This window comes from Tursiops truncatus, chromosome 1, assembly GCF_011762595.2.
Source record: "Tursiops truncatus isolate mTurTru1 chromosome 1, mTurTru1.mat.Y, whole genome shotgun sequence".
Lineage (NCBI taxonomy): Eukaryota > Metazoa > Chordata > Mammalia > Artiodactyla > Delphinidae > Tursiops > Tursiops truncatus.
Window position 1 is genome coordinate 111,298,631 of NC_047034.1, and position 24,985 is coordinate 111,323,615.

General features: G+C 36.3%; 1 pseudogene; it reads left to right on the forward strand.

The window, feature by feature from the left end:
- The first annotated feature begins 23,586 nt into the window (after positions 1-23,586).
- LOC117310014 (U4 spliceosomal RNA) lies at positions 23,587-23,715 on the forward strand (annotated as a pseudogene).
- The last annotated feature ends 1,270 nt before the right edge of the window (positions 23,716-24,985 follow it).

A 24,985-nucleotide genomic window follows, 5' to 3' on the forward strand; every position in this document is an offset into this window, starting at 1 on the left:
TCTTTTTGAATTATGGTTTTCTCAGGGTATATGCCCAGTAGTGGGATTGCTGGGTCATATGGTAGTTCTATTTGTAGTTTATTAAGGAACCTCCATACTGTTCTCCATAGTGGCTGTACCAATTCACATTCCCACCAGCAGTGCAAGAGTGTTCCCCTTTCTCCACACCCTCTCCAGCATTTATTGTTTCTAGATTTTTTGATGATGGCCATTCTGACTGGTGTGAGAGGATATCTCATTGTAGTTTTGATTTGCATTTCTCTAATGATTAATGATGTTGAGCATTCATTCATGTGTTTGTTGGCAGTCTGTATATCTTCTCTGGAGAAATGTCTATTTAGGTGGTCTGCGCATTTTTGGATTGGGTTGTTTGTTTTTTTTTTGTTATTGAGCTGCATGAGCTGCTTGTAAATTTTGGAGATTAATCCTTTGTCAGTTGCTTCATTTGCAAATATTTTCTCCCATTCTGAGGGCTGTCTTTTGGTCTTGTTTATGGTTTCCTTTGCTGTACAAAAGCTTTGAAGTTTCATTAGGTCCCATTTGTTAATTTTTCTTTTTATTTCCATTTCTCTAGGAGGTGGGTCAAAAAGGATCTTGCTGTAACTTATGACATAGAGTGTTCTGCCTATGTTTTTTCTCTAAGAGTTGGATAGTTTCTGGCCTTACATTTAGGTCTTTAATCCATTTTGAGCTTATTTTTGTGTATGGTGTTAGGGAGTGATCTAATCTCATACTTTTACATGTACCTGTCCAGTTTCCCCAGCACCACTTATAGAAGAGGCTGTCCTTTCTCCACTGTACATTCCTGCTTCCTTTATCAAAGATAAGGTGACCATATGTGTGTGGGTTTATCTCTGGGCTTTCTATCCTGTTCCATTGATCTATATTTCTGTTTTTGTGCCACTACCATACTGTCTTGATTACTGTAGCTTTGTAGTATAGTCTGAAGTCAGGGAGCCTGATTCCTCCAGCTCCGTTTTTCATTCTCAAGATTGCTTTGGCTATTCGGGGTCCTTTGTGTTTCCATACAAATTGTGAAATTTTTTGTTCTACTTCTGTGAAAAATGGCAGTGGTACTTTGATAGGAATTGCATTGAATCTGTAGATTGCTTTGGGTAGTAGAGTCATTTTCACAATGTTGATTCTTCCAATCCAAGGACATGGTATATCTCTCCATCTATTTGTATCATCTTTAATTTCTTTCATCAGTGTCTTATAATTTTCTGCATACAGGTCTTTTGTGCCCTTAGGTAGGTTTATTCCTAGATATTTTATTCTTTTTGCTGCATTGGTAAATGGGATTGTTTTCTTGATTTCACTTTCAGATTTTTCATCGTTAGTGTATAGGAATGCCAGAGATTTCTGTGCATTAATTTTGTATCCGGCTACTTTACCAAATTCATTGATTAGCTCTAGTAGTTTTCTGGTAGCATCTTTAGGATTCTCTATGTATAGTATCATGTCATCTGCAAACAGTGACAGCTTTACTTCTTCTTTTCCGATTTGGATTTCTTTTATTTCTTTTTCTTCTCTGATTGCTGTAGCTAAAACTTCCAAAACTATGTTGAATAAGAGTGGTGAGAGTGGGCAACCTTGTCTTATTCCTGATCTTAGTGGAAATGGTTTCAGTTTTTTACCATTGAGGATGATGTTGGCTGTGGATTTGTCATATATGGCCTTTATTATGTTGAGGAAAGTTCCCTCTATGCCTACTTTCTGCAGAGTTTTTATCATAAATGGGTGTTGAATTTTGTCGAAATCTTTCTCTGCATCTATTGAGATGATCATGTGGTTTCTCTCCTTCAATTTGTTAATATGGTGTATCACGTTGATTGATTTGCGTATACTGAAGAATCCTTGCATTCCTGGAATAAACCCCCTTGATCATGGTGTATGACCCTTTTAAAGTGCTGTTGAATTCTGCTTGCTAGTATTTTGTTGAGGATTTTTGCATCTATGTTCATTAGTGATATTGGCCTGTAGTTTTCTTTCTTTGTGACATCATTGTCTGGTTTTGGTATCAGGGTGATCGTGGCCTCGTAGAATGAGTTTGGGAGTGTTCCTCCTCTGCTATATTTTGGAAGAGTTTGAGAAGGATAGGTGTTAGCTCTTCTCTAAATGTTTGATAGTATTCGCCTGTGAAGCAATCTGGTCCTGGGGGTTTTGTTTGTTGGAATTTTTTTTTTTTTTTTTTTTTTTTTTGATACACGGGCCTCTCACTCTTGTGGCCTCTCCCATTGCAGAGCACAGGCTCTGGACGCACATGCTCAGTCTCCATGGCTCTTGGGCCCAGCTGCTTCACAGCATGTGGGATGCTCCCGGACCAGAGCACAAACCTGTGTCCCCTACATCGGCAAGCAGACTCTCAACCACTGTGCCACCAGGGAAGTCTCTGTTGGCAGATTTTTAATCACAATTTCAATTTCAGTGCTTGTGATTGGTCTGTTCATATTTTCTATTTCTTCCTGATTCACTCTTGGCAGGTGTGCATTTCTAAGAATTTGTCCATTTCTTCCAGGTTGTCCATTTTATTGGCATATAGTTGCTTGTAGTAATCTGTGATGATCTTTTGTATTTCTGCAGTGTCAGTTGTTGCTTCTCCTTTTTCATTTCTAAGTCTATTGATTAGAGTCTTCTCCCTTTTTTTCTTGATGAGTCTGGCTAATGGTTTATCAATTTTGTTTATCTTCTCAAAGAACCAGCTTTTAGTTTTATTGATCTTTGCTATTGTTTCCTTCATTTCTTTTTCATTTATTTCTGATCTGATTTTTATGATTTATTTCCTTCTGCTAACTTTGGATTTATTGTTCTTCTTGCTCTAAGTGCTTTAGGTGCAAGGTTAGGTTGTTTATTCGAGATGTTTCCTGTTTCTTAAGGTAGGACTGTATTGCTATAAACTTCCCCTTTAGAACTGCTTTTGCTGCATCCCATAGGTTTTGGGTCGTTGTGTCTCTATTGTCATATGCTTCTAGGTATTTTTTTTTTATTTCCTCTTTTGATTTCTTCAGTGATCACTTCGTTATTAAGTAGTGTATTGTTTAGCCTCCATGTGTTTGTATTTTTTACAGATCTTTTCCTGTAATTGATATCTAGTCTCATAGCATTGTTGTCGGTAAAGATACTTGATACAATTTCAATTTTCTTAAATTTACCAAGGCTCGATTTGTGACCCAAGATATGATCTATCTTGGAGAATGTTCCATGAGCACTTGAGAAAAATGTGTATTCTGTTGTTTTTGGATGGAATGTCCTATAAATATCAATTAAGTCCAACTTGTTTAATGTATAATTTAAAGCTTTTGTTTCCTTATTTATTTTCATTTTGGATGATTTGTCCATTGGTGAAAGTTGGGTGTTAAAGTCCCCTACTATGAATGTGTTACTGTCGATTTCCCCTTTTATGGCTGTTAGTATTTGCCTTATGTATTGAGTTGCTCCTATGTTGGGTGCATAAATATTTACAATTATTATATCATCTTCTTGTATCGATCCCTTTATCATTATGTAGTGTCCTTCTTTGTCTCTTCTAATAGTCTTTATTTTATAGTCTATTTTGTCTGATATGAGAATTGCTACTCCAGCTTTCTTTTGGTTTCCATTTGCATGGAACATCTTTTTCCATCCCTTTACTTTCAGTCTGTATGTGTCTCTAGTCCTGAAGTGGGTCGCTTGTAGACAGCATCTGTATGGGTCTTTTCTTTGTATCCGTTCATCCAGTCTGTGTCTTTTGGTAGGAGCATTTAATCCATTTACATTTAAGGTAATTGTCGATATGTATGTTCTAATCTCATTTTCTTAATTGTTTCAGGTTTGGTATTGTAGTTCTTTTCCTTCTCTTGTGTTTCTTGCCTAGAGAAGTTCCTTTAGCATTTGTTGTAAAGCTGGTTTGGTGGTGCTGAACTCTCTCAGCTTTTGCTTGTGTGTAAAGGTTTTAATTTCTCCATCAAATCTGAATGAGATCCTTGCTGGGTAGAGTAGTCTTGGCTGCAGGTTTTCTCCTTCATCACTTTCAGTATGTCCTGCCACTCCCTTCTGGCTTGTAGGGTTTCTGCTGAGAGATCAGCTGTTAACCTTATCGGGATTCCCTTGTGTGTTATTTGTTGTTTTTCCCTTGCTGCTTTTAATATGTTTTCTTTGTATTTAATTTTTGACAGTTTGATTAATATGTTTCTTGGCATGTTTCTCCTTGGATTTATCCTGTATGGGACTCTCTGTGCTTCCTGGACTGGATTAACTATTTCCTTTCCCGTATTAGTGAAGTTTTCAACTATAATCTATTCAAATATTTTCTCAGTCCCTTTCTTTTTCTCTTCTTCTTCTGGAACACCTATAATTCGAATGTTGTTGTGTTTAATGTTGTCCCAGAGGTCTCTGAGACTGTCCTCAGTTCTTTTCATTATTTTTTTCTTTATTCTGCTCTGCAGTAGTTATTTCCACTCTTTTATCTTCCAGGCCACTTATCCGTTCTTTTGCCTCAGTTATTCTGCTATTGATCCCATCTAGAGTATTTTTAATTTCATTTATTGTCTTGGTTATCATTGCTTGTTTCATCGTTAGTTCTTCTAGGTCCTTGTTAAATGTTTCTTGCATTTTGTCTATTCTATTTCCAAGATTTTGGATCATCTTTACTATCATTATTCTGAATTCTTTTTCAGGTAGACTGCCTATTTCCTCTTCATTTGTTAGGTCTGATGGGTTTTTATCTTGCTCCTTCATCTGCTGTGTGTTTTTCTGTCTTCTCATTTTGCTTATCTTACTGTGTTTGGGGTCTCCTTTTTGCAGGCTGCAGGTTCTTAGTTCCTGTTGTTTTTGGTGTCTGTCCCCAGTGGCTAAAGTTCATTCAGTGGGTTGTGTAGGCTTCCTAGTGGAGGGAACTAGTGCCTGTGTTCTGGTGGATGAGGCTGGGTCTTGTCTTTCTGGTGGGCAGATCCACATCTGGTGGTGTGTGTTGGGGTGTCTGTGGACTTATTATGATTTTAGGCAGCCTCTGTTCAAAAGGATACCGTTGTGTTCCTGTCTTGCTAGTTGTTTGGCATAGGGTGTCCAGCACTGTGGCTTGCTGGTCATTGAGTGAAGCTGGGTGCTGGTGTTGAGATGGAGATCTCTGGGAGATTTTCGCCATTTGTTATTATGTGGAGCTGGGAGGTCTCTTGTGGACCAGTGTCCTGAAGTTGGGTCTCCCACCTCAGAGGCACAGCACTGACTCCTGGCTGCAGCACCAATAGCCTTTCATCCACACAGCTCAGAATAAAAGGGAGAAAAAGAAGAAAGAAAGAAAGAAAGAAGGAAAGAAAGAAAGAAAGAAAGAAAGAAAGAAAGAAAGAAAGAAGGAAGGAAGGAAGGAAGGAAGGAAAGAAAGGAAGGAAGGAAAGAAGAAAGGAAGAGGATGAAATAAAATAAAATAAAGTTATTAAAATAAAAAATAATTATTAAGAAAAAAAATTTAAAGGAAACAAGAAACAAACAAATAAAACCGGACAGTTAGAACCATGGGACAAGTGGTGAAAGCAAAGCTATACAGACAAAATCTTTCACAGAAGCATACACATACACACTCACAAAAAGAGGAAAAGGGGAAAAAATCATAAATCTTGCTCTTAACGTCCACCTCCTCAATTTGGGATGATTTGTTGTCTATTCAGGTATTCCACAGCTGCAGGGTACATCATGTTGATTGTGGAGCTTTAATCTGCTGCTTGTGAGGCTGCTGGGAGAGATTTCCCTTTCTTTTCTTTGTTCGCACAGCTCCCGGGGCTCAGCTTTGGATTTTGCCTTGCCTCTGCGTGTAGGTCGCCGGAGGGCGTCTCTTCTTCGCTCAGACAGGGCGGGCTTAAAGGAGCAGCTGCTTCGGGGGCTCTGGCTCACTCAGACCGGGGAGAGGGAGGGGTGCAGATGAGGGGCGAGCCTGCGGCAGCAGAGGCCAGTGGGACGTTGCACCAGCCTGAGGTGCGCCGTGCATTCTCCCGGGGAAGTTTTCCCCGGATCCTGGGACCCTGGCAGTTGGGGGCTGCACAGTCTCCCCAGAAGGGAGGTGTGGATAGTGACCTGTGCTCGCACACAGGCTTCTTGGTGGCGGCAGCAGCAGCCTTAGCGTCTCATGCCCGTGTCTGGGGTCCGCGCTGTTAGCCGTGGCTCGCACCTGTCTCTGGAGTTCCTTTACGCAGCGCTCTTAATCCGCTCTCCTCACGCACCTGGAAACAAAGAGGAAAGAAAAAGTCTCTTGCCTCTTTGGCAGATCCAGACTTTTCCCCGGACTCCCGCCCAGCCATCCGTGGTGCACTAGCCCCTTCAGGCTGTGTTCATGCTGCCAACCCCAGTCCTCTCCCTTCGCTCCGACTGAAGCCCGAGCCTCAGCTCCCAGCCCCACCCGCCCCAGAGGGTGAGCAAACAAGCCTCTCGGGCTGCTGAGTGCCAAACGGCACCGATCCTCTGTGTGGGAATTTCTCCGCTTTGCCCCCCGCACCCCTGTTGCTGTGCTCTCCTCCGCGGCTCTGAAGCTTTCCCCCTCTGCCACCCACAGTCTCCGCCCGCGAAGGGGCTTCCTAGTGTGTGGAAACCTTTCCTCCTTCACGGCTCCCTCTCACTGGTGCAGGTCCCGTCCCTATTCTTTTGTCTCTGTTTATTCTTTTTTCTTTTGCCCTACCCAGGTACGTGGGGACTTTCTTGCCTTTTGGGAGGTCTGATGTCTTCTGCCAGCATTCAGTAGGTGTTCTGTAGGAGTTGTTCCACGTGTACATGTATTTCTGGTGTATCTGTGGGGAGGAAGGTGATCTCCACGTCTTACTCTTCTGCCATCTTCCTGATTTCTCCTAAAATAATTTTTTAAATTTTGAAATTATATTTTTAAATTTTATGGCAGTAGAGCTATTTTTAAAAATAAAATTGAAGGAAAAGCAAGACCTATCAGACATTATATGTGTTGCAAAATTATAAAATTTAAATGAGCATAACATAATTAGATACACATAAGTAACACAGAATATATATATATGAGGATTCAATTTTTTTCTCCCATACAAAATACTATGTGTCATAGAGAGATCATAAACCATTGAGCAAGGGAAGAATTACTTAATACAACTGTTTTGTTAATTAGTTTGCTACTTAGAAAATAATGATATGAAATGCAAAAATTCAAACATGAATTTACAGAGAAATAAAAATAATAATTTATTAAATGTGCTAACAACATTTTTATAAACTTAAATATATTAGAATAGATTTGAGGTACATAAAATTAGAATGTTATTCAAAACAGAATGCAAAGTTAAATAATACAATTAAAAAGTTCACAGTAAGAGAGTATTAATGTTATTAACATGAAGATTTCACAAATCAAGAAATCTTGTAATCTCACTATATAAGCAACCAATGGGTATGACCTAATGTTTAATGAAAGAGGACATACAAATGGTTAATAAACTTATAGAAAATAGTCTCCCTTATCAATGTTCAAAAGGCAAATAAATTCAAATAAAATTTTTAATTGTAGGCAAATTAAACATGTAAAACTGTAGTAAAAAATGATAAATTTGTGCCCAAGTACAATGCAATAAAAATTATCTCAGAAACAATTTGGGACAATTATGAAAATTCAATATACTTATACAATTTGATCTGATAATTACACTTCTGGAAATTGTTTATAAAAATTGATCATAAATTTTGAAATAAAGCAAAACAAAAAAATAAAATTTGCAGAAATATGTACGATAAAATTGTTCTTAATAATGAGAAGTAAAACAACCCATAATGATTAATTTTATGTGTCAACTTGACTAGCCCGTGGGGTACCCAGATATATGGTTTAACATTATTTTTGGGTTAAACAATATTTCTACTGTGAAAGTATTTCTAGATGAGATTAGCATTTGAATCAGTAGACTGAATAAAGCAGATTGCCCTCCCCAATGTGAGTGGCATCATCCAATCTACTGAGGGCCTGAATGGAACAAAACTGCAGAAAAAGAGAGAATTTTTTTCTTTCTCCTCCTGACTACTGAACTGGGACACCAGTCTTCACTGCCCTTGGACTAGACCTTACACCATAGGCTTCTCCTGGGTCTCCAACTTGATAACTACAGATCATGAACCTTCTCAGCCTTCATAAGCATTTAAGCCAATTCCTTAAAATAAATCCATCCACCTATCTATCATCTCTCTTACACAGCCTTGCATTCTGTATGCTACCGATTCATCCATATCACTTCCTCCATTCATGTTGTACCCTCAAAACCTATTATTGGTGTCTTATCAGTACATATTTGCAGGCTGTTATAGCTCTTTTGGGGAAACAATCCCTTTCCTCCTATAGGAGGTACAGTAGTTTACTGAAATTTGTACTAGCTGTTAGTTAGAAATGATGGGGGAAGGTGGAAGGAAATCTTAAAGAAAGTGATTATCATCTTGGGAAGCATTCATCTCAGTAGAGGCCTCTGCAAGTTCGCCAGGAAAAAGAAGGCTACTATCCTCTAGAAAGGGACATAAGACAGATCTGCGACCTTGGAAGGTTCTGGGAATCTGCTTATTCAAGATTCTCAAGGGTATCCATGCAGGTAGCTGGGGACCATTCCTTTTATATCTAGACCTTGTCTTTAGCATGGGAGACATATCAGGACTGGGAATCAAGCCTTATCTGTAATTCAGCTACTCTGACAATTAGGTCCTTGATCTGTTTTTTCCTGATTTGCCCTCCAGTTGCAGGAAATAAGGGTCTCTTTAAATACTATCAAAAATATCCTTAAGCTTCACTCTGTGCTAAAGGTATCTGTTGGCTGATTTGAGTCTGTCATTTTTATTTAGCACATTAATATAATTTAAAAATGACTAAATAATTTCACAGTCTCCATAATTACCATTGCTGTTACATATCTCAAATATCAGAGATATTGTGTAAATCTGTAATCCTCTCTCACAGATATTTCATCTCAATTTGCCACCTGTGAGAGGCTTACTAATAGTTATGCTACAGAATGTGAAGAATTATCACCATCCCCCCAATACTAGTAATGCAGTCATTTTTGCTATCTGACTAGACAGTAACCCAACCCTGGGGTACCCTCTGAGGATCTGTTTCCTAGAATAATTTCTAACTCCTTTAGTAGGGTTCCCCTTAGAATCAAATCCTGAGAGGATCCTGTGCACTCTTTATTTTTCGGGGGAAGTACAAAAATTTAATAAAAACAAAGGAATGTGAAGATGATACAGAAAAGAAAAATCATCATGTCAAGTTATTATTAAGCACAATCTCCAGGGAAGATCTGGGAAAAGGTAAAACACATACCTCAGAATTATTCTGGCCAAAGGTTAAGGAGCTAGATTATTTATATTCTTGAACCCATTGGTTAAGGGATGCTCCTTAATTCACAGACATTTCTGGTCACTTATGCACTGGCAAATAGGGCACTGGAAATATTGGTCAGCCTTCCAACAAAGATGGCAGTGTTGAAGATGGGAAGTTATGTTGGCACTCACAGAAGAGAGGAGAGATCTAAAGTTTCTGGGCAGAGAATTGACAATGATAAAAATTGTCTGATGTATTTTGTTGTTTCTTCTTTAAATACTGCTGAATTAAACATACTCTTAAATTTCTGGGTAAAATAAGTATTATTTTGTAAATAAAGAAGCTAGACAATTCTGCCAAATTGCTTCAAATATAAGTAATAGACAAATCAGTATACACCTTAGTCATAGCAAATGGAAAGACAATAAAGTGTCAAAACACCCACATAACAGAGTTGTTGCAAGAATTCGTCTATTCAAAAATTAAACTATTTACAGCTTCCCTGGTGGAGCAGTGGTTGAGAGTCTGCCTGCTGATGCAGGGGACACAGGTTCGTGCCCCAGTCCGGGAGGATCCCACGTGCTGTGGAGTGGCTGGGCCTGTGAGCCATGGCCACTGAGCCTGCAAGTCCGGAGCCTGTGCTCTGCAACGGGAGAGGCCACAACAGTGGGAGGCCAGCGTACTGCAAAAAATAAAAATAAATAAAAATAAAGTATTTAATATGAAACTATTTTAAAGAAATTATTTCAGATTAGTGATTTCTTTTCATGGATTAATGCTTAACCAGTAATAACTAAATCAGTAAAAATACTTAAATATAATGCTGGAAAAACTTTTGATTGAAATTCAATAATTGGTTCACATCACTGAGAATGATACCACTAGTGGTATTTAAACCAGTACAAAACATCTGTATTCATTTTTAAAAATTATTAACAAAGTATTTATCAAGCATGTACTATGTGTCAGGCACAGGTCCAGGCACTGAGGATACAGGAGTGAATGAAACAGACAAAAATCCTTGTCTTTCTGAAGTTTACACAACCTTCATTTGTAGATGTAGCTTCATGGTAATTACACTTAAGGGTTCAAGTATCTGATTATTTCATTATATCTTCTAGTGCTATTATGTCTGAGCATTTATATAGAGACATAATAATTTTATTATACTTTGCCTTTATTCCTCCTTTATCCTGAATTTAAGGCCTTGTATTTTTTAAAAAATTATGTTTGTAAGTATTATCTTTGAGTTTAATTTTGGCATCGTAGAGGAAACATTCCACAGTATTTATTATAAAAAGAGGCATTAAATGATTGAGTTGATAACAACTTCATTAAAGTACACACATTCTAAATGTCAGGAAAATGATAAAGTCCTTGAGATCTATCATATGAATGCTGACCTGAGAGTTTTTGAAGATTCTAGAGTAAGTGTCCTTGTATCTTTAAAAAGATGTAATGTCCACTACAAATAAATATGCTATGCTTTACTTTATCACTAAAAAAAAAAAAAAAAAAAAAGTATAATATCTATGAAGTTTCTCAACTAGAAAATATCTCTTTTCTCAGTTACACTTCTGAAATATCAACTCTCCCTAGCTCTCTGGTGGGGAAAGTATCTAACCTTGCATTACAAGTTCTCCTGCTCTTCTTGTTCAGTTACAGAGTTAGTCTGACAATTCCCAAGTCTCTCTCTATGAGTCAGTTTTCTTACATACATCAAGATCTGCACAACCATTTTGCAGCTGGAGGTCTCCACTTGCATATTACACTGTCATTTCAAATCCCTAACTAAACTCATTCTGATTTCCATTCTCAAATGTACACTCTCTCTTCTCTCTGTGAATGGCATGAGGATATCTACCCAGTTGAATACTGAGACACTGAAGAGTTATCCTAGATATCTCCTTCTCACTCACACTCACCCATCTATCTCCTAATCTCTGAAATTCTTCTCAGTATATTCCTAGTGACACTAAACAGTTTCAGAGAGGCATCATTTCTAGCCTAGATGACTAAAAAAAGCTTCATAAAGTTTATCTTTCTCTTAGTATCATCTGGTCTTGTCTATTTCTTGTCCATTTTCCTCTCCACAGGATCCAGATTAATCATTCTTGAAAGAAAATCTGGTTATATCATGTCCACATTAAAATCTCTTCAAGGGTATTACATTGTCCTCTGGATAAAATTCAAAATCTGAAATAAGATTAGATTGGATTCTTTAGTCTCTGTTTTCTCCAATTCTAATTCTCTACTCATAAACTCCTACTCATTATTCAGGCTTCTTTCAAGGTGTCACTTCTATTATGGAATCATTTCTGGTCACTCAACCTGTCCTAGGATGTGTAACTTCCTATGTGCTCTCAAAGACTCCTATCCTACTGCTTTCACAGTGCTCATCACAAAACATAGTAATTAATATTTTGTTTGCCTCTCTAGCTTCCTGTTTTGTACCTCTGTATCCTAATCCTAAACACAATAGTGGGTATAGTAGTTGCCCAAATATATTACTGAATTCATAAATAAAGATTATTACTAAATAGTAATGTATATTCAATGGTAATATTTTATATTTTTGAAAGAGTAATTTTTTGTAGTTAAAAGACTTCATTTCATTGAGAAGTTTTAGGTTCACAGAAAATTTGAGCAGAATGTAAAGAGTGCTCCCATATAACCTCATACTTGTATCCTCCTATTATTAATATCTTGAATTACATGGTACATTTGTTACAGTTAATGACCCAATACTGATAAAATTATTATTAAGAAAAGTCCACAGGTTACATTATGATTTACTCAGATTTATATTTTTTCCTTGTTTCTGGTACTTTAGAATAAATCAGAAAATTTGCATATTGTACTTTATAAATATAAAATGAAATTTCTGAGGATTTGGGCCAAAATATGGGCAAACACTGGTGAAGTTTATCTAATATACTTATTGCATTAAACAAATATTTTTTCAGTACTAAAAATATATGAAGTGCTGTGCTAGGTTCTGAGGATTCAAAGCTGAATAAGATATGGCCCCTTCCATTACTGAGCCCCCTTTCATTTGTGGAAGAGAGGAGGAATGAGTAACCTAATTACTTGATGGCAGGTTAGTAGGTGCTGTGGTGGGATATTCATAGAGTGCCACTTCAATAAAATAGAAAATTTCAAAACATTAGACTCTCTGTGGAGAAGATGACTGGGGAAGGTTTACCAGAGGATATGATAGCTTGAACTGAATGTTGAAATTTGAATAGGATTTAGCAGATGAATAAGGAAAATAAAATCATTCCAACTGGAATAATAGCATGTGTGAAGGCATGAAGTCTAAAACAAAAGAACATGTTTTAATGGCTAAAGAAAAGGGGAACAGATGTTACAAAGCAACACGAGAGAAATAAGTCAATTAATGAAAGATGTTCATTTCTAAGCTAAGATGTATGACTTTTATCTTCAAAAATAGGAATTTAGAGTACTATGTTTGGAAATGAGATTATAATTTTAGTTTTATTTAAAAGATTACTCTGTATTAGTAGAATAAAAATAAATTTTAAAATATGAATCCATAGAAATGTACATATATGATAAAAATTTTAACATAATAACTTGCAGGTTAAATATAAGATAAATAATTCCCAAGTCACTACAGAACAAAAGACTAAAGAATGTTTGAGTAATTTAGTTAAAGCAGTGAACTTGGGGTAAAAGAATAGTGTGAAATATTAAAAGCATAAAATATGAAGTGTAATAATAGAAGTAAGCCCAACTGGGACTTCCCTGGTGGCACAATGGTTAAGAATCCGGCTGCCAATGCAGGGGACGTGGGTTTGAGCCCTGGTCCAGGAACATCCCACATGCTGTGGAGCAACTTAGCCCGTGAGCCACAACTACTGAGCCTGCATGCTACAACTACTAAAGCTCACGTGCCTAAGGCCTGTGCTCTACAACAAGAGAAGACACCACAATGAGAAGCCCGTGCACCGCAACAAAGAGTAGCCCCCATTCACCACAACTAGAGAAAGCCCACACACAGCAATAAAGACCCAACGCAGCCAAAAATAAATAAAATAAATAAATAAAAATGACACTTTAAAAAACAAAAGAAGTAAACCCAACTGAAGATAAATGTGCTAAACCTCAGTACTTAAAAGCTCTTAGACCACAAAACAATGAAAATATATGAAGACCAAAAACTAAATAATACAAACAGAATAAAAATAATGTGATATGAGAACAATTAAAAAGCAATAGTGGCAATATCAATATTATACAAATGATCATGGTCATTATCAACATGATTATAATCATCATAGAATTTTTGATTTACCATGTTGCCAGATACTATATAAGGATTAAATGTACAGTATAACATGAACATTTAATCATCAAAAACATTTATGAGTCAAATAATTTATTACTGTTTTATGACCTAATATATGATCTATCCTAGAGAATTTTTCATATGCACTTGAGAATATTTATTATGCTGCTGCAGGATGGAATGTTCTGAAAATGTCTGTTAAGTCTCTTTGTTCTAATGTGTAGTTTAAGACCAATGTTTTCTTATTGATTTTCAATCTAGATGATTTTTCCATTGTTGAAAGTGAGGTATTGAAGTTCCCTACTATCCTTATATTGCTATTTATTTTTCCTTTAGTTCTATCAATATTTGCTTTATATATTTAGGTTTTCCTTAGCTGTGTGCATAAATATTTACAATACTTACAATATTCTCCTGGTTGATAATCATTAATCATTATATATGCCCTTAATCATTACATAATGACATTTCATGGCTCTTTTACAGTCTTTGCCTTAAAGTTTGTTTTTTTTTTTTTTTTTCTGGTATAACTCTAGCTATCCTTGTTTTCTTTTGGTTTCTATTCTCATAGAATCTCTTTTTCATCACTTCATTTTGATTTTGTGTGTATCCCTAAGGCTGAAGTGAGTCTCTTATGATTAGAATATAGTTCAGTCTTGATTTTTATCCATTTGGCCACTCCATGTCTTTTGATTCAAGAATGCAGTCCATTTAAATTTTAAGTATTATTGATATGTATGGACTTACTGTTACCATTTTGTTAATTGTTTTCTGGTTGTTTTGTAATTCCTTTATTCTGCTCTTCTTCCCTTTGTCTCTTCTTTGGAATTTGATAATTTTCTGTAGTGGTATGCTTAGACTTCTTTCTCTTTATTCTTTGTGTATCTGTTATAGGTTTTTGTTTTGTGGTTTTCTTGAGGTTTATATAAAATATAACTGTCCATTTTAAGTTGATGACAACTTATGTGTGAATGCATACTGAAACTATATATTTTTACAGTTCCTTCACATGTTTTATGTCACAATTTACATCTTTAGTTTTAGAGTTTTTAATCTTTTTAACCTCTGTATACATTAACAAACCATTGTAGTTGTAGCTATTGTTATTACTTTTATCTTTTAACCTTCATGCTAGACTTCTAAGTGATTTACCCACCATCTTTACACTACAATGCTAAATTTAGAGTATTCTGAATTTAGCTACATATTTACCTTTACCAGTGATATTTATACTTTCCTATAGTTTCTTGTTACTAATTAGCATCTTTTCATTTCAGCTTGAAGATGTCCCTTTAATATTTCTTAAATGTGCATGGGTTGATCTCTGGGCTTTCTATCCTGTTCCATTGATCTATATTTCTGTTTTTGTGCCAGTACCACACGGTCTTGATTACTGTAGCTTTGTAGTTTAGTCTGAAGTCAGGGAGCCTGATTCCTCCAGCTCCATTTTTCGTTCTCAAGATTGCTTGGGCTATTCGGGATCTTTTGTGTTTCCATAAAAATTGTGAAATTTTTTGTTCTACTTCTGTGAAAAATGCCCGTGGTACTTTGATAGGAATTGCATTGAATCTGCAGATTGCTTTGGGTAGTAGAGTCATTTTCACAATGTTGATTCTTCCAATCCAAGAACATGGTATATCTCTCCATCTATTTGTATCATCTTTAATTTCTTTCATTAGTGTCTTATAATTTTCTGCATACAGGTCTTTTGTGCCCTTAGGTAGGTTTATTCCTAGATATTTTATTCTTTTTGCTGCATTGGTAAATGGGATTGTTTTCTTGATTTCACTTTCAGATTTTTCATCGTTAGTGTATAGGAATGCCAGAGATTTCTGTGCATTAATTTTGTATCCGGCTACTTTACCAAATTCATTGATTAGCTCTAGTAGTTTTCTGGTAGCATCTTTAGGATTCTCTATGTATAGTATCATGTCATCTGCAAACAGTGACAGCTTTACTTCTTCTTTTCCGATTTGGATCCCTTTTATATCCTTTTCTTCTCTGATTGCTGTGGCTAAAACTTCCAAAACTATGTTGAATAAGAGTGGTGAGAGTGGGCAACCTTGTCTTATTCCTGATCTTAGTGGAAATGGTTTCAGTTTTTCACCATTGAGAATGATGTTGGCTGTGGGTTTGTCATATATGGCCTTTATTATGTTGAGGAAAGTTCCCTCTATGCCTACTTTCTGCAGGGTTTTTATATAAATGGGTGTTGAATTTTGTCGAAAGCTTTCTCTGCATCTATTGAGATGATCATATGTTTTTTTCTCCTTCAATTTGTAATATGGTGTATCACGTTGATTGATTTGTATATATTGAAGAATCCTTGCATTTCTGGAATAAACACCACTTGATCATGGGGTATGATCCTTTTAATGTGTTGTTGGATTCTATTTCCTAGTATTTTGTTGAGGATTTTTGCATCTATGTTCATCAGTGATATTGGCCTGTAATTTCCTTTCTTTGTGACATCTTTGTCTGGTTTTGGTATCAGGGTGATGGTGGCCTTGTAGAATAAGTTTGGGGGTGTTCCTCCCTCTGCTATATTTTGGAAGAATTTGAGAAGGGTAGGTGTTAGCTCTTCTCTAAACGTTTGATAGAATTCCACTGTGAAGCCATCTGGTCCTGGGCTTTTGTTTGTTGGAAGATTTTTAATCACAGTTTCAATGTCAGTGCTTGTGATTGGTCTGTTCATATTTTCTATTTCTTCCTTGTTCAGTCTCAGCACGTTGTGCATTTCTAAGAATTTGTCCATTTCTTCCAGATTGTCCATTTTATTGGCATAGAGTTGCTTGTAGTAATCTCTCATGATCTTTTGTATTTCTGCAGTGTCAGTTGTTATTTCTCCTTTGTCATTTCTAATTCTATTGATTTGAGTCTTCTCCCTTTTTTTCTTGTTGAGTCTGGCTAATGGTTTATCAATTTTGTTTATCTTCTCAAAGAACCAGTTTTAGTTTTATTGATCTTTTCTATCGTTTCATTTCTTTTTCACCTATATCTGATCTTTATGATTTCTTTCCTTCTGCTAAATTTGGGCTTTTTTTTGTTGTTCTTCTTCTTTCTCTAATTGCTTTAGGTGCATGGTTAGTTTGTTTATTTGAGATATTTCCTGTTTCTTAAGGAAGGATTGTGTTGCTATAAACTTCCCTCTTAGAGCTGCTTTTGCTGCATCCCATAGGTTTTGGGTCATCGTGTCTCCATTGTCATTTGTTTCTAGGTATTTTTTGATTTCCTCTTTGATTTCTTCAGTGATTACTTGATTATTAAGTAGTGTATTGTTTAGCCTCCATGTGTTTGTATTTTTTACAGATCTTTTCCTGTAATTGATATCTAGTCTCATAGCGTTGTGGTTGGAAAAGATACTTGATACAATTTCAATTTTCCTTAATTTACCATGGCTTGATTTGTGATCCAAGATATGATCTATCCTGGAGAATGTTCCATGAGCACTTCAGAAGAATGTGTATTCTGCTGTTTTTGGATGGAAGTCCTATAAATATCAATTAAGTCCAACTTGTTTAATATATCATTTAAAGCTTATGTTTCCTTATTTATTTTCATTTTGGGTGATCTGTCCATTGGTGAAAATGGGGTGTTAAAGTCCCCTAATATGATTGGGTTACTGTTGATTTCCCCTTTTATGGCTGATAGTATTTGCCTTATGTACTGAGGTGCTCCTATAGTGGGCGCATAAATATTTACAATTGTTATATATTCTTCTTGGATTCATCCCTTGATCATTATGTAGTGTCCTTCTTTGTCTGTTGCAATAGCCTTTGTTTTAAAGTCTATTTTGTCTGATATGAGAATTGCTACTCCAGCTTTCTTTTGATTTCTACTTGCATGGAATATCTTTTTCCATCCCCTCACTTTCAGTCTGTATGTGTCCCTAGGTCTGAAGTGGGTCTCTTGTAGACAGCATATATATGGGTCTTGTTTTTGAATCCATTCAGTGAATCTGTGTCTTTTGGTGGAAGCATTTAATCCATTTACATTTAAGGTAATTATCGATATGTATGTTTCTATTCCCATTTTCTTAATTGTTTTGGGTTTGTTATTGTAGGTCTTTCCCTTCTCTTGTGTTTCCTGCCTAGAGAAGTTCCTTTAGCATTTGTTGTAAAGCTGGTTTTGTGGTGCTGAACTCTCTCAGTTTTTGCTTGTCTGTAAATGTTTTAATTTCTCCATCAAATCTGAATGAGATCCTTGCTGGGTAGAGTAATCTTGCTTGTAGATTTTTCTCCTTCATCACTTTCAATATGTCCTGCCACTCCCTTCTGTCTTGCACAGTTTCTGCTGAAAGATCAGCTCTTAACCTTATAGAGATTCCCTTGTGGTTTTTTTTGTTTGTTTGTTTTTCCCTTGATGCTTTTAATATGTTTTCTTTGTATTTAATTTTTGACAGTTTGATTAATATATGTTTTGGCATGTTTCTCCTTGGATTTATCCTGTATGGGACTCTCTGTGCTACCTGGACTTGATTAACTATTTCCTTTCCCATATTAGAGAAGTTTTCAACTATAATCTCTTCAAATATTTTCTCAGTCCCTTTCTTTTTCTCTTCTTCTTCTGGAACCCCTATAATTCGAATGTTGGTGTGTTTAATGTTGTCCCAGACGTCTCTGAGACTGTCCTCAGTTCTTTTCATTCTTGTTTCTTTATTCTGCTCTGCAGTAGTTATTTCCACTATTTTATATTCCAGGTCACTTATCCTTTCTTCTGCCTCAGTTATTCTGCTATTGATCCTTTCTAGAGAATGTTTAATTTCATTTATTGTGTTGTTCATCATTGTCTGTTTGCTCTTTAGTTCTTCTATGTCCTTGTTAAACATGCCTTGTAGTTTGTCTATTCTATTTCCAAGATTTTGGATCATCTTTACTATCATTATTCTGAATTGTTTTTCAGGTAGACTTCCTATTTCCTCTTCATTTACTATGCCTGGTGGGATTTTAACTGCTCCCTCATCTTCTGTGTGTTTTTCGGTCTTCTCATTTTGCTTAACTTACTGTGTTTGGGGTCTCCTTTTTGCAGGCTGCCGGTTTGTAGTTCCCATTGTTTTTGGTGTCTGTCCCCAGTGGCTAAGGGTGGTTCAGTGGGTTGTGTAGGCTTCCTAGTGGAGGGGACTAGTGCCTGTGTTCTGGTGGATGAGGCTGGATCTTGTCTTTCTTGTAGGCAGGTCCACATCTGGTGTTGTGTTTTTGGGTGTCTGTGGCCTTATTATGATTTTACGCAGCTTCTCTTCTAATGAATGGGGCTGTGCTCTTGTCTTGTTAGTTGTTTGGCATAGGGTGTCCAGCAATGTATCTTGCTGGTCATTGAGTGAAGCTGGGTCTTGGCATTGAGATGGTGATCTCTGGGAGATTTTCACTGTTTGATATTATGTGGTACTGGGGAGTCTTTTGTGGACCAGTGTCCTGAAGTTGGGTCTCCCGCCTCAGAGGCACAGCACTGACTCCTGGCTGAAGCACCAAGAGCTTTTCATCCACATGGCTCGGAATAAAAGGGAAAAAATATAGAAAGAAATAAAGAAAGAGGGTAAAATAAAATAAAGTAGAGTAAAATAAAATATAGTTATTAAAATAAAAAATAATTATTAAGAAAAAAAAATTAAAAAGTAAAGAAAAAAAACGGACAGACAGACCCCTAGGACAAATGGTGAAAGCAAAGCTATACAGACAAAATCACACACAGAAGCATACACATACACACTCACAAAAAGAGAGAAAGGGGAAAAAAATAATATATCTTTGCTCCCAAAGTCTACCTCCTCAATTTGGGATGATTTGTTGTCTATTCAGGTATTCCACAGATGCAGGGAACATCAAGTTGACTGTGTATATTTCATCTGCTGCTTCTGATGCTGCTGGGATAGATTTCCCTTTCTCTTCTTTCTTCGCACAGCTCCCACCATTCAGCTTTGGATTTGGACCTGCCTCTGCATGTAGGTTGCCTGAGGGCGTTTGTTCTTCGCTCAGACAGGACGAGGTTAAAGGAGCAGTTGATTCGGGGGCTCTGGCTCTTTCAGGCTGGGGGGAGGGAGGGGTACTGAGTTCGGGGTGAGCCTGCGGCAGCAGAGTCCAGCGTGATGTTGCACCAGCCTGAGGCATGCCATGCTTTCTCCTGGGGAAGTTGTCCCTGGATCAAGGTGCCCTGGCAGTGACGGGCTGCACAGGCTCCCGGGAGGGGAGGTGTTGATAGTGACCTGTGCTTGCACACAGGCTTATTGGTGGCTGCAGCAGCAGCCTCAGTGTTACATGCCCGTCTCTGGGGTTCGCGCCAATAGCCATGGCTCGCGCCCGTCTCTGGAGCTCCTTTAAGCAGCGCTCTTAATCCCCTCTCCTTGCGCACCAGGAAACAGAGAGGGAAGAAAAAGTCTCTTGCCTCTTCGGCAGTTCCAGACCTTTTCCCGGACTCCCTACCTGCTAGCTGTGGCACATTAGCCCCCTTCAGGCTCTGTTCACGCCGCCAATCCCAATCCTCTCCCTGGGATCTGACTTCTGAAGCCCGAGCCTCAGCTTCCCGCCCCCGGCCGCCCCAGCAGGTGAGCAGACAAGCCTCTGGTGAGTGCTGGTGTGTGCTGGTCAGCACCAATCCTCTGGGGAATCTCTCTGCTTTGCCCTCTGCACCCCTGTTGCTGCGCTCTCCTCCGTGGCTCCAAAGCTTCCCCCCTCTGCCACCCGCAGTCTCTGCCTGCAAAGGGGCTTCTAGTGTGTGGAAACCTTTCCTCCTTCACAGCTCCCTCCCACTGGTGCAGGTCCCATCCCTAGTCTTTGTCTCTGTTTTTTCTTTTTTCTTTTGCCCTACCCAGATACGTTAGGAGTTTCTTGCCTTTTGGGAAGTCTGAGGGCTTCTGCCAGCATTCAGTAGGTGTTCTATAGGAGCGGTTCCACCTGCAGATGTATTTCTGATGTATTTGTGGGGAGGAAGGTGATCTCCACATCTTACTCTTCTGCCATCTTGAAGCTTAAGCTCTACAAAAGCAATTCTTAAGGAACCACATAGGAACCAAAAATAGTAACTTGTTAATTCTTGAGTCATAGAAGATATCAACTTCTCAAGTCAGAATATACCAAAAAGTAGAGAACATAGAAATATGTGTACTTGGGAAATGTACAGCTGCAAAATAAGTAGAATAATAAATGAATCAAATATTCTACTAACAGAGATATGTTAGGCAAAATTCTACATGACCCTGTATACTCATGCCTTTTCCCAGTTATTCAGTCAAATACTAATTTAGACACTACTATGAAGGATTTTGCAAATGTAATTGAAGTCACAAACCAGTTGACCTTAAGGTAGGAAAATAGCCTGATGTGCCTGGCCTAATCACATAATCTCTTTAAATATGATGTACAGAGAGATATGAGAGGTTAGAGATCCAAAGCATGATAAGGATTTAGCATGCTTCCATCTGAGGATGAAAAACCACATGGCAAGGAAGGTGGGTGGTCTCTAGAAGCTGAAGCAGATGACAGCAAAAAGGACACAAAGACTTCAGTTCTATGACAGCAAAAACTGAATTCTGAAGATAATGAGAATAAACTTGTGAGTAGAATTTTTTTCAGAGCCTCCAGAAGATTTGCCTGACCAATCTTGTGATTTTGACTTTACAATACCTCGAGCAGAGATCACAGCAATGTCATGTTGAACTTCTGACCTTCATTGAGGCAATAATTGGTATTATCTTAAGTTGCAATGTTTGCTGTCATTTATTTTGCAGTAATAAACATTAATACAAAAATTGTAGAAGTACAATGAAATAACCCCTAAGAATCAGTAGAAAAGAAGTTATAAAAATGACAAAATAACTTAATAAATAAGGATAGTTAGAAATGAGAACATATATAAAGCTAGTTATTTGAACACTATAATTAAATATACAAACCTCTGAAAGATAATCATGAAAAAGTGTGTGAAAATAGTAATTCACAATATTAGGAACGTGAAAAAAGATAAAACTTCAGACACAGAAAAATTATTTTTCAGATTAATTATGTACATGAAATCATGATCATGAAATTTAAGCACTCAACGAAATAGCAAAATTTTTGTTACAAAATTAAATTGTTACATTGACCAGAGAAATTCCTCAAATCATTTCCTGACCCAGATGGTTTCATAGATGAATTTGTACAAACTTTTAAAAATACACAATTTATTTGATTTTTAATCTTTTCCAAGGTACAGAGAAATAAGAGAAATTTCCCAATTCATTTTATGAAGTTAATATGATGCTGCTACCAACTCCTAACAAACATTAAATAAATAGAATAAAACAAAAATGACACGACAACATACAAAGAAATTCACTTTATGGATATAGATGAATGATACATACAGTAGTAGTGAATCAAATATAACAGAATATTACATTTATAAAATACCATTATAAAGAGAAGTTCTCTGTGAGAACTCAAGAGATTTTCATTACTAGAAAGTAAATTACCATAACCAATCATTACATGAGAGAAGGGGAGAACCTTGATGATTTTTATGATGGAAGCTAAAAGACTTCACCAATTGAATTCAATTTCTGATAGAAAAGAAATATTTCCTTATTAAATAGTATCATGATATATTTTTTCTTCAACAAGTACAGGGGAAACTTTCAAGCCAAGCCTGGTTGGAGTTGCAATGTGAATTTTTAGAATATTTTCCCATTTTAAAAACAGTAAGAATGATAAATGAAGTAGTGGAGTAAAAGGAGTTAAAAGATCTATGGTTTATGCAGTAGCAGGAAAGTGGTAAAATAACTTGTTTTAGCCTGTAATAAGTATAGGATGAGTTCTATAATCTCTAGGGAAGTCACTAGAAATAGTTACAGAATATATAACTAAAGAGTTCATTTAAGAAAAAAAAATATTTTGCTAAATCAAAATTCAGAAAGAAAACAGTAAAAAAGAAACATTGTAGGATGGCAGACATATATACAGCTATATCAATTAATACATTAAATGTAAATAGGTTAAATTAATCAAGTAAAAGACTAAGATGGTGAAGGTAAAAAGCAACTATATTACTCAGCCATGAAATGAAACGAAATTGAATTATCTGTAGTGAGGTGGATGGACCTAGAGTCTGTCATACAAAATGAATTAAGTCAGAAAGAGAAAAACAAATACCGTATGCTAATGCATATATATGGAATTTTTTTTAAAAAGAAAAAAAATTGGTACTGATGAACCTAGTTGCAGGGCAGGAATAAAGAGGTAGACATAGAGAATGGAGTTGATGACATGGGGTGGAGGGTGAAGCTGCAGTGAAGTGAGAGTAGCATCGACATATATACATTACCAAATGTAAAATAGTTGACTGGTGGGAAGCAGCAGCATAGCACAGGGAGATCAGCTCAGTGCTTTGCAATGACCTAGAGGGGTGGGATAGGGAGGATGGGAGGGAGGCTCAAGAGGGAGGGGATATGGGGACATGTGTATGTATGTGACTGATTTCCTTTGTTGTACAACAGAAACCAACACAGTATTGTGAAGCAATTATATTCCAATAAAGATCTATTAAAAAAACTATATATTGCTTATGAGACATACTTTATGTATAAGAACACAAAATAGTTGAAAGAGAAATGTTGGAAAATGATAGCATGAAACATTGACAAAGAGAAAGTTGGTGTTGCTATACAAATATAAGACAAAATAGACCTCAGGGTAAGAGCACTACTAGAGATAAGAGGGCCATATTAAAATATTTAAAAAGCCAATTCAATAGGAAGATATTACAATCTCAAATATCATAAATTCATATTACAGAACAAAAAGGAGAAAAGAGGAAATCCACAATCATTTAACACACTTCCTTCTATAACTGACAGAAGAAATGTGCATACAAAAAATTAGAAGATATAAACAATTATATTTTTAAACACAATCTAACTGATATGTAGAGAACATTTCACTGAGAACAACAGAATATATATTTTTAAGTACACATGTATAAAATTTACCCATATACTAGGCCGAAAAGAAAACCTCAACATAGCTTTGTGCAGTGGCAGTATCGTAGACAATGAGGCTTATCTGACGCACAATTATTGCTAATTGAAAGCCTCAACATAATCCAAAAACTTGAAATTATCCAGTTATGTTTTTTGATGAGAGTGGAATTTATCTAGAAATCAATAATGAAAATAGAATCAGAAAAACCCAACTGCCTGATATGAAATAATACATTTCTAAATAATTCAAGGTACAAATAGGAAATAAAAACAGAAAATATTTTGAAGCAACTAACAATAAATATCTGAAACAACAAAACATGCGTGGTGTAGTACTTTTCATTTTCAGCCAAGGTGGTATAGCAAGACCAAATCTACGCTCTTCTTCAACAACAAAGGAAAGAGGAGGAAATACGAAACAACATTCCAGACATTGGAAAACAGTGAAGAAATGCAAGCCATATGACGAGGATAACAAACAAGGTGACCTGTACACTTACAGGAACTAACTACTAGAAGCATGTCTAGCCTGCAATGCCAGAGAGAGAACCCAGATTTAAGGGCTTGCAGAACTGAGGGGCCAAAGAAGGGAGTTGGGGAGGCCACAGCAGTAAGAATTTGTAGAGAAGTTATATTCTCATACTACATTTTAACTATTTGTTATGGTGTGTGATGAAATAAGAACAAAAATATTGACTAAAATTTAGAAATGTATTCATGCAGTTTACATTAGATAAATGAGGAAGTAAGAAGCAAGTTCATTTATTACATCAAAAAATTTAAATATTGATTTGCATGGTGATGGTTAAAAATGTGCAAAAACTATATTTGAGATAAGAGTTTTTTACACATAACTTTTTGCTTAGTTACAATTGAAGAAAAGATTATGAATACAATAGTTCTTGTCTATATTAATCACCCATATAGACATTTTAAGTAAACAATTTACAGAAATTTTATAGTTATTTTTCTATGTAATATTTCTTGTGGTTACATTTATTAAAATGCAGCTTTATGTTCATTAAATCTAAAAATAAATAATTTGGGTTTGCATTTTGTATGTCTTTGCCTTTTCATTTTATTTTTGTAGTTATTTCATTATTTTTAACAAAAATATTGGTACCTGAGGTACTGGGGAGAAAAGGAAACAACCAAAAATCTGGTTCTTTACTACAGATATTTTGAAATGTATTCTCCTGGAGAAGGAATATACTTCTCTTGTTCAAACTTTTCTTAGTATTGCTTTATATCTAAAAATATATACTGTATATATACTGTTCACTACTGTATATATACTGTACTCAATACATATTTCTGGTTGAGGCATTATAGTAAATTTACTAAATTAATTAAAGAATTTCAAATACCAAAGATGATCTCATTGTAACATCATTTAAACCAAAATTGATTAATAAAAATTTTACCTAAAGTATGCTTTAAA